Genomic DNA, 7,969 nt, shown 5'->3' on the forward strand with positions numbered 1-7,969 from the left:
TCCAGATCTGACCAGAACTAACTATCCTGGCCCAGATCTCCAGCTCAGGCTGGCACACACAGTGAGATGCTGAGGAACAGCCTCCTTCTCCCTTCAGGGAGTTAACAGCAACAACGATTCAGTGAGTAGATTGAAACGAGGAATAAACTTGAGAAACTTCAGCACTTGTTGGCTGATCACAGGGAAAATGAAGAGAAAGAACTCAGTGCCTGAATTATTTGTGATGAGTTAATTATGCTGGAAAAGGATGATGGAAGACAGAACAGCAGTCAAAATTCTCTGCCTTTTCCCACCTACGCAGTTTTCTCAGATCCACTCAAAATTAATGTGAAGCTCAATATCAGACCCTCTCAAGTGTTGGGTGAGTTTGAGCATGAGCATTTTTTGATTTACTACTCTGTCCAGTGGTATTGTGTCTTGGTTTTTTGGATGTCTCCAAGATGTAAATCAGGTGGGAAGTGAAATGCTCTGATAACCGAACCCCTGCTACTGCAGGGGAGGTTACAGCCCTCCCTGGATGACCATGAACGCTGCAAGATAGGACAGAGCTTTCACATTGTTAGACCAGCCTAGAAATAATGTCATAGAAAGCCAGAAAGCAAAGTGCAAAGCCCAGTTGGTGGTGGGAGGGGAAGATGAGGCACAAAGGTCACGAGCTGAGAACACCTGGGGACATTTGGGGCTGGGAGATGTGAGGCCAAGAGTAGCATCTCCCACCAGGACTGAGCTTGGTGACTCAGTCACCAGCCCTGGGCAGGTCTGTGCATGGTCAGCCCCTCAGGACTGGCACTGGGGGAAGGCTCTTCCCAGATACCTGCAGGATTTACACAGCTCTGATTTGCCACCCCGCTAAAAATTGCACATATCCAGGAAAGCTGCTTTCCCAAGAGACTTCCCACGGAATCCTGCACATCCCAGGGGGCTGCAGAGCACCCAGCAAGCTCCAGGGTGTGTAGGCTCAGATAAATCCAAAAGCACACAGGGTATTCCCCATGGGCAGTGCATTACCTGCTCCTGTGCACACAGCAGCTACAGCAGCAATGAAAACCCTGCTGGGATCAGCAAACCTTTAATTAATGTCAATTTTGCAGAAAATAGTGGATGTCCAAAATGACCCTGTGACGAATTGAGGCGCGCTCTTGCACTCTGTTTTCTTTAATCACATGCATCAAGATTTATGGAGACATCCAAGATGTTTTCTGAGCTTTAGGGGGCTCATTTTATTACAAATCCATGGATTTTTATGCATTTGGAAATGGATTTCTGATGGAATTGTGAAACTGGAGAGAAGCCACTAGTGGGGACTCTTTGGGGCATTGCTCTCTGCACCTAAAGAAGGAAAAAAAAATGAAGAAGGAAAAACTTAATGAAAATATATATTTGTATAAACAATCAATGAAGATCATGTTTGTGTGTTAAACAACCACCTTGAAATTGGTCTGTCTCAAAGGACTGAGCAATTGCAGACTACCTTAGCATGAATGATTTATGACATTCATGAACTTGGCAACTACATCAGTTTTCCTAAACCTGGCAGCAAACACCACCTGCATATTAAGTGAAGATTTATGATTTATAAAACTCACCTCATTATGCAGAGGAACACGAATTGTCTTATGTGTGCAGTCTATAACTCCTGGGACAGATGAAAAGGCAGCTATGACACACAATTTATGTGTTCTTGCTGCTGAGCTGGTGAGGGAAAAGCAGGGAGAATAACTCGGGCTTTGAGGTGGGTGCCTTCAAAGCTGTCCACATCCCTTTTCTCTCCCCAGGATGATGCAGTGGCTAAAATTGCCTGTTCTCTTGGAGGAATAATAAAAAAAATCCCTTGCAAAGATTAATGGTGGAGGTCATTTGAATCAATACTCGAAACTATGCCCTCCCTCCAAAAAACACCAGGATTGGAAGCATCTGAGGGGCCTCTGTGGAAATCACACACTTGGTGCTGAGTTCACCGCTCATATTTTTCCCCAACTTGTCTTTTCCTGATCCTCCTCACCCAAGGACACAGGTTCCTGGCTTCAAGGAGTGGAGAGTTTTGGTCTGGAAGAGGCCAAACTGTGGCTCAGGTTAGGGATAGAGCTAATGGCTCCCAGCAAGGAGTGAAGCATCCATGTGAGCCCTGGGTACAGCTGGATTCCCTCGCTGTGGGTCAGGGGAGCATCTGAAAGGCTGCAAAACACACAGGGCTGATGGACTGAAAAAGGAGTGATATGATCCAAGGAGAAAACACCTCAGGGCAGAATTCACCCCAATCTACTGCATGAGTTTGAGTGAATCGTGGTTTGTGTGTCCTCGTTTCTTCATTTGCTCTAACAATACACTCAGACAGCAGATGCTGGTGCAGTTGGATGGGCAGTGCTGTGGGGAACTCTCTGGGGGCCCTGGAGCTCTCTGTAGTGTGCTGAGAGCAGGAAAAACCCAGCCCAGGGCCTCCCCTGCATGCCCAGGGCACCAGAGGACGCAAACACCTCCTCTTTGGCTGGCTTGAGTAGGGCTCCCACAGCCTGCACTGGGGTGTCTGTGCTTGTCCCCAGGCTCGTGGAGGGGCTGGGTCCCCACAGAGACATCACTGCTTGGGGCCAGCCTTGGGCTGCTCCTGGACCTGCCTGGGTGTCACAGGCAGAACAAGGGGTGCAGCAGGGCCAAGAGGCTGTCACCCAGCAGGGCTGTCGGGCTGTCACCCAGCAGGGCCATTGGGATGTCACCCAGCAGAGCAGCCTCATGTGGGGCTGTGACCCTGGCAGGCAGCTCCGTCCCCACAGCCTCACCAGAGCCAGCTCCTACTGAGGGAAGGGAGAGCCTGGGAGCAGCAGCTTAGACGCAGCCCCTGGGCTGTCCCTCAGCCCTGCAGCCACTTGCCAATGACACCCAGAGGCTTAGGCTTCTCTTGCAGGAAAAAAACACGTGTGAGGCCTTTGGGTCTGTGTTATATAGGGATAATGGGATGACTGGCTCTCGCAATTAAGGGATGAATATTGTGCGCATGTTACGAGAAGTTGTGTTGATGTGTGGTTGGGTTATTTGCTGTTTGGACATGCTCTGTTCTCCCCACAGTCCCCTGTGCCGCACTGTTGTTGCCAGCCCACAGCCGCGGCTGTGAGGGAGGAATGGCGGGCGGGCGGCTGTGAGGGAGGAATGGTGGGCAGGCGCCTGCGGGCCCTGGTGGGCCAGTGGGAATGGGCGTCCTGCCCGGGGCATGGCATGACCACACCTGACCTCCAATCAAGCTGCACGAGAGTGATCTCCACCAAAGGGCAGTGAAGAAGAGTTGACTGACAGGCTCTGGGCAGGGCCAGGGGTGGCTGCATCACCAGGGGTTTAAAAGGCAAAGCAGCCATTTTGTGGATGAGTTTGTGGTAGCTGGTCACACTGCCAGCGCTGCTGGTTTTCCTCATTCAGTCCTTTGTTGTATTTGTTAACCTTTGAAACTTTTAAAATGAGCAGTTGTTTCTCACAGTCCATAACTGGCTGTAGCACTATTTGAATGTGTTAAAAGCTGTCTCTATGCCTGCTCTGGCTGCTCGTGCCCTCCCTGGCCTGCCTTTGGCATTGCAGGGAGCTGCCTTGGGGAAGGGATATTCCAGCAATCCCGGTCCAGCTCAGCAGACACTGCAGGAGCTCCTGGAATTCCAGATGTGGAGGTCTTGGATGTGTCCTCCTTCAGCACGGAAGGGACTGGCTGGTGCCTGATGTGTTTGTGCTGTGGCTTGGTCAAGCCAGAAGGCTCAGCAGGAAGTGAGCAGCTGAGGTTGGAGGCAGTCAGGATGTTTCTCTTGTTGTTTGGGGGGGGACACAATTCATTCTTTATTTTCTGCAGTAAAAACCTGCACTGAGGCTCTTCAAAATATATGTCAGTGCTATTGAAGAGGAGGGAGTTGGGAATGTGAATGATTTTGTTTTCCTCCCTCATTGTGTTATTGCCAAGGTAGCAGAGAAGGAGAATTTCTACTCTCTGAGCACAAATCAGGAATTCTCCTCCTCCAAATGTTACCCTTTTGTTCACACCTGTCTCATGAGGCTGATTCCAAAATGAAATTATTGTAACTGTACATATTAAATAAATCACAGGCTCTGCTTGGGCCACGTGTGTTGGCAACAGCTGATCCACCAGGAGCTGCTGGCCTCTCTCTCTCCTGGCTCTGTGTTCAGACAGCCTGCACAAAGCAAGTGTACTTGCACTGAGCAGCTGATGAGGCTCCCGGCTCCGAGATTTCCAAACGGAAGGACAGGTTACTGAAGAATAACAAAAGGAAGAGCAGGTATGGATCAATTAAGTGGTTCTTATTGTTTCCAGAACAGGAAGCTATGCTCTTCCTCCAAAGACAAACACACTGGCTGAGGAGTTTTGTATCCTCTGAGCTGCACTGGGAATGGAAAGTGCTGGTTCTTGGTGGTGGCAGAACCTCAGAGAGCAGCTGAAACCTGCACAGCTGAGAGGACAGTGGGAATGGGCACTGTGAGGAGCCGGCTCAGAGGGGAGGGTGTGGGAACACTGTGATACACCCCTGTGATGCCCTGGAGCACTCAGAGTTCCACAGCTGTGAATTTGGTGATTCTGCAAATACCAGAATGGGGAGGACAGGAGAGCCGGCAGGGAGGGAGAAATTTGTGCAGCAGAGGCGCGGGATCCTTCCAAAGCCACTTGACAAGGCAAACGTTTGGGAAGCAGGAACAGAGAGATGTCTGGGGCTCGTGCTGGGATGCTGCAGGGTATGTGGGAGAGTGGATGTGCCTACTCTGAGGCTCCCGGCCAGAGCAGCGTGCCGGGCTGTGCTGGAAAACCCCTCCATGGGCCAGGGAAAGTGGGTCCAGCCCAGGCCAGCAAGAAGCAGAGGGAGACTTGTGCCAATGCACAACCTCTTGACAGCCTTCAGAGCCTTCCCAAAACCCCTGGCTTTGTACCTCAGCTGCTTCAGATTAGGGTAAAAAAATCTGCAGTAGTACAAACCTTGTAAATTTTAATTTGTACTGTGCCAATTGCCCTCATTATTATGGTTCCTGGAGGCAACTTGGATCCTTGTTAAGGCAGCTGCAGTCATGGAGGGGTGAGATGTGGTTTGTGCTCCCTCTGGTCTCCTGCATCTTTGCTGAGTGACAGGCCTCTGCCACTTGCCCTGTCAGAAGGTCTGGTGAGCTGCTGGCAGACACAGGGAGCCTCCCAGCTGCCTCCTTGCTGCCTCAGGGTTACTTTCCAGTTTATGTTGTGATGCTTTCCTGGCTGATGCTTGTTGCCAGACCAGCTGGGATCATGGGGGTGAAACCAGAGAAGCTTGGAAGGATGCTGGAGGGTGACCAGCTCTGTGCTGAATGCCCATCCCAAATCCCCTGAGATGATTACTTAGCCAAGCATCTGACTGATCCTTTACTGTACCACTGGAGCAGTTAGATACCCAAGTCAAACACCTCCATCCCTCCCACCCCTGCAGTGGGTTTATTTCTGCCCTCTGCCCCTTCCTACTGCTCCTGTCCTTTGCAGCCCCTCTCCCGCAGCCAGCCCTCAGTGAGCCTGGAGGATAACCCTGGATCCCAAGGCTGCTCTCCCCTCCCACGCACACAAGCGTGTGGGGCAGTGTGATTCAGCCTGACTCAGGGTGCTGCCTCATGTCATGCTGTGTTTGATCCATCACTGCTTTTCCCATTTCCTTCCACCCAGTGAGCAGGAAAGCAGCTGAAGTGTGGCTGTTTTGGCAGCTGCCTCAACGAGCCTTTTCACACCCGGTCACCTGAAGCCAGGCCAGCGTCACTCAGGATAACTTCAGTGCATTGGGGCCAGAAAACAGGAGCTGCTGTCAAATCCCTGCCCGTGGGGAAGAAGGAAGGTGGAGGAGTTAATGTGGAGCCCCCCCCCACACACCTTGAAACACTGGCAGCAGCCCTAGCCTCCCATGGCACTGCCAGATGCCTCAGATGTGCTGCTTACATGAAAAACGGGTGAAAACTCCTTCCATTTTAGTAATTTCCGGTAACATCCTTCTGAGAGAGATGCCTGTGGGGCTGACAAATGCACCCCAGTGGTTGGAGACTTTGTAGGGATGGAGTTACAGCCCCACTGTGCTCCTACAAATGCTCTGCTGCTGATCCCTGTGGGAGCAGGGATGGGACATCCCTGTGGAGCTCTGCCTTTGCACCTTCCCAGGGCTGCCCTGCTGCAAGAGCAGCCTCTCCAGTGCTTCAAAGCAGCCTCGTGTCTGGCAGCGGTTCATGGAGAGGAAATTCCTTGGGTTGCCACAGGGCCGTGCCCATGTCGCCGTGCCCGTGCCATGCTGCAGGCAGGGGCTGCCTGCTCCTCACTGTGGATTGTCCAGGAGGGATCACATGGCCTTGGCCTGCAGTCCCCCCCTGCCAGATTTCCCCTTTCCCCAGGAAGGCCCAAAGGAAGAGGAGTGCAGGCTCAGGAGCTGATCCTGCCCACTGCAGAGTGTGCTCTGGCTCACCTGAAGGCAGTGGGTGGCAGCTCTGGGGCTCTTGCAGGGCTGCTGGGGCTGTGAGCTCATGGCCACCAAGGGCTATGGCTGGGTGCTTTGCCAGCACTGTGGGCTTTGGAGCTCCGTTTGGAGAGCGGAGGGGACACAATGCAGGCCGCTCCTGAGGGATCAGTGTGTGTGGGAAGAGGGGGCAGAGTGCATGGGCACAGGACACTGCAAGTGGGGCAGCTGAAAGCAACACCTGAGGGCAGCCTGAAGCCCAAAGAGAGCAGGAGAACTTGTTGCACTTGAGGAGTGCAGGCTGAAGGTGTGTGCTGGCTTTTGCTGGGGGCTCAGAGGAACCTGGAACATGGACATGCTTCATGCCCTGACACCCTAAGTCACCAGACTCCAACATGCTGTGCCCAGGGCCACTGCAGGTCACATCTAAGAAGCAGTCACAGGGGGATTTGCTGACCTTCAGAGCAGAATTTCCTTTAACTCCTCTTTTTAGCCCCTCTCTATAATGCTGGAACATTTGCCTGTTGTTCCGTGGGCCGCTGCACAAGCTGCTCCCATCACAGCCAGGGGCTCTGAGGGGACAGTGGCCCTGCTCCCTCGGAGGGGAAGGACCGCAAAGCTCCCAGAGCCACTTCCCAGGGTGTCTGCTCTTCCATCACTGCCTTGCCAAGAGCTGGGAGTTGCCAGAGCCGGCAATGAAGCTGTCACTCTGCCGGCTGTGACTCGAGCAGGCTGCAAGCAGCGCTAGCACGGCCGGCTGCTGCCCCTGCCTGGCGAGCAGAGAGGCTGGCACAGGCACCCCTTTGCCAGACTGGAGGTGGCCCATGCAGGACTTAGCTTTACACCAGCAGAGATGGCCGAGGGATGAGGTCAGGCTGTTGTGAGCTGTGGGGAACACTCTGGTGATCCTGCAGGAGCACTAATCCTGCCCAGTCTCTTCTTTGATTGAACGGACCATATCCTTCATCTCGCTGATGGAGGCATGGATATTTCGGCTCCTGTCCAATAGACTGAAACAGCAGAGTCCTTCAAATTCCTTGCACCAAAAGGACGAAGTCTATGGCTGCCCAATTTTGCAGAGTGGCCCGCCTGGTTGCTTCCTCGTCTTCAAGGAGGTTGCTAAGAGCAGCTGATGGTAAATTCACCTGTTTTGCCACCCAGCACTCTAGGTGGCCCAGTTCACCTAGGGCTTTTGCTGCTGCCACCCACAGTAAAAAAAGCAGAGACGGCAGCTCTTTTTGGAAGAGACCAACGTACAATTTCAGAGTCACAGTGTTCATCACATTCTTTGATACTATGTTTTTGGATGGCTGAATTGTTAGATTTGGACTGCTAATTCAAAATTTGGGTTAGGTTTGGCAAAAACAGGGACAGCTGTCTGATGGTACATGGGCCTCCTAAAAGACAAGCCCAAGTCCTTTCCCCACAAATCAAAGCTCCCTTTGTCAGCTGGAGCAGTTGTTGGTTCTTGCTCGATGGGATGTTTAAGTTGGTGATGGTTTTACACCATTTGGCTGCCTGAAATTCTTTTTTGGGGA

General features: G+C 52.3%; 1 long non-coding RNA gene across 1 annotated transcript; it reads right to left on the minus strand.

Moving 5' to 3' along the window:
* Positions 1-1,193: 1,193 nt before the first annotated feature.
* Positions 1,194-2,489, minus strand: LOC135280150 (uncharacterized). Its single transcript, XR_010347201.1, has 2 exons — positions 1,587-2,489; positions 1,194-1,329 (listed from the first exon to the last, which is right to left on the minus strand). It is a non-coding gene; the product is annotated as an uncharacterized LOC135280150 (long non-coding RNA).
* Positions 2,490-7,969: the final 5,480 nt, after the last annotated feature.

Source organism: Passer domesticus, chromosome 13, assembly GCF_036417665.1.
Source record: "Passer domesticus isolate bPasDom1 chromosome 13, bPasDom1.hap1, whole genome shotgun sequence".
In the NCBI taxonomy this organism is placed as follows: Eukaryota; Metazoa; Chordata; class Aves; order Passeriformes; family Passeridae; genus Passer; species Passer domesticus.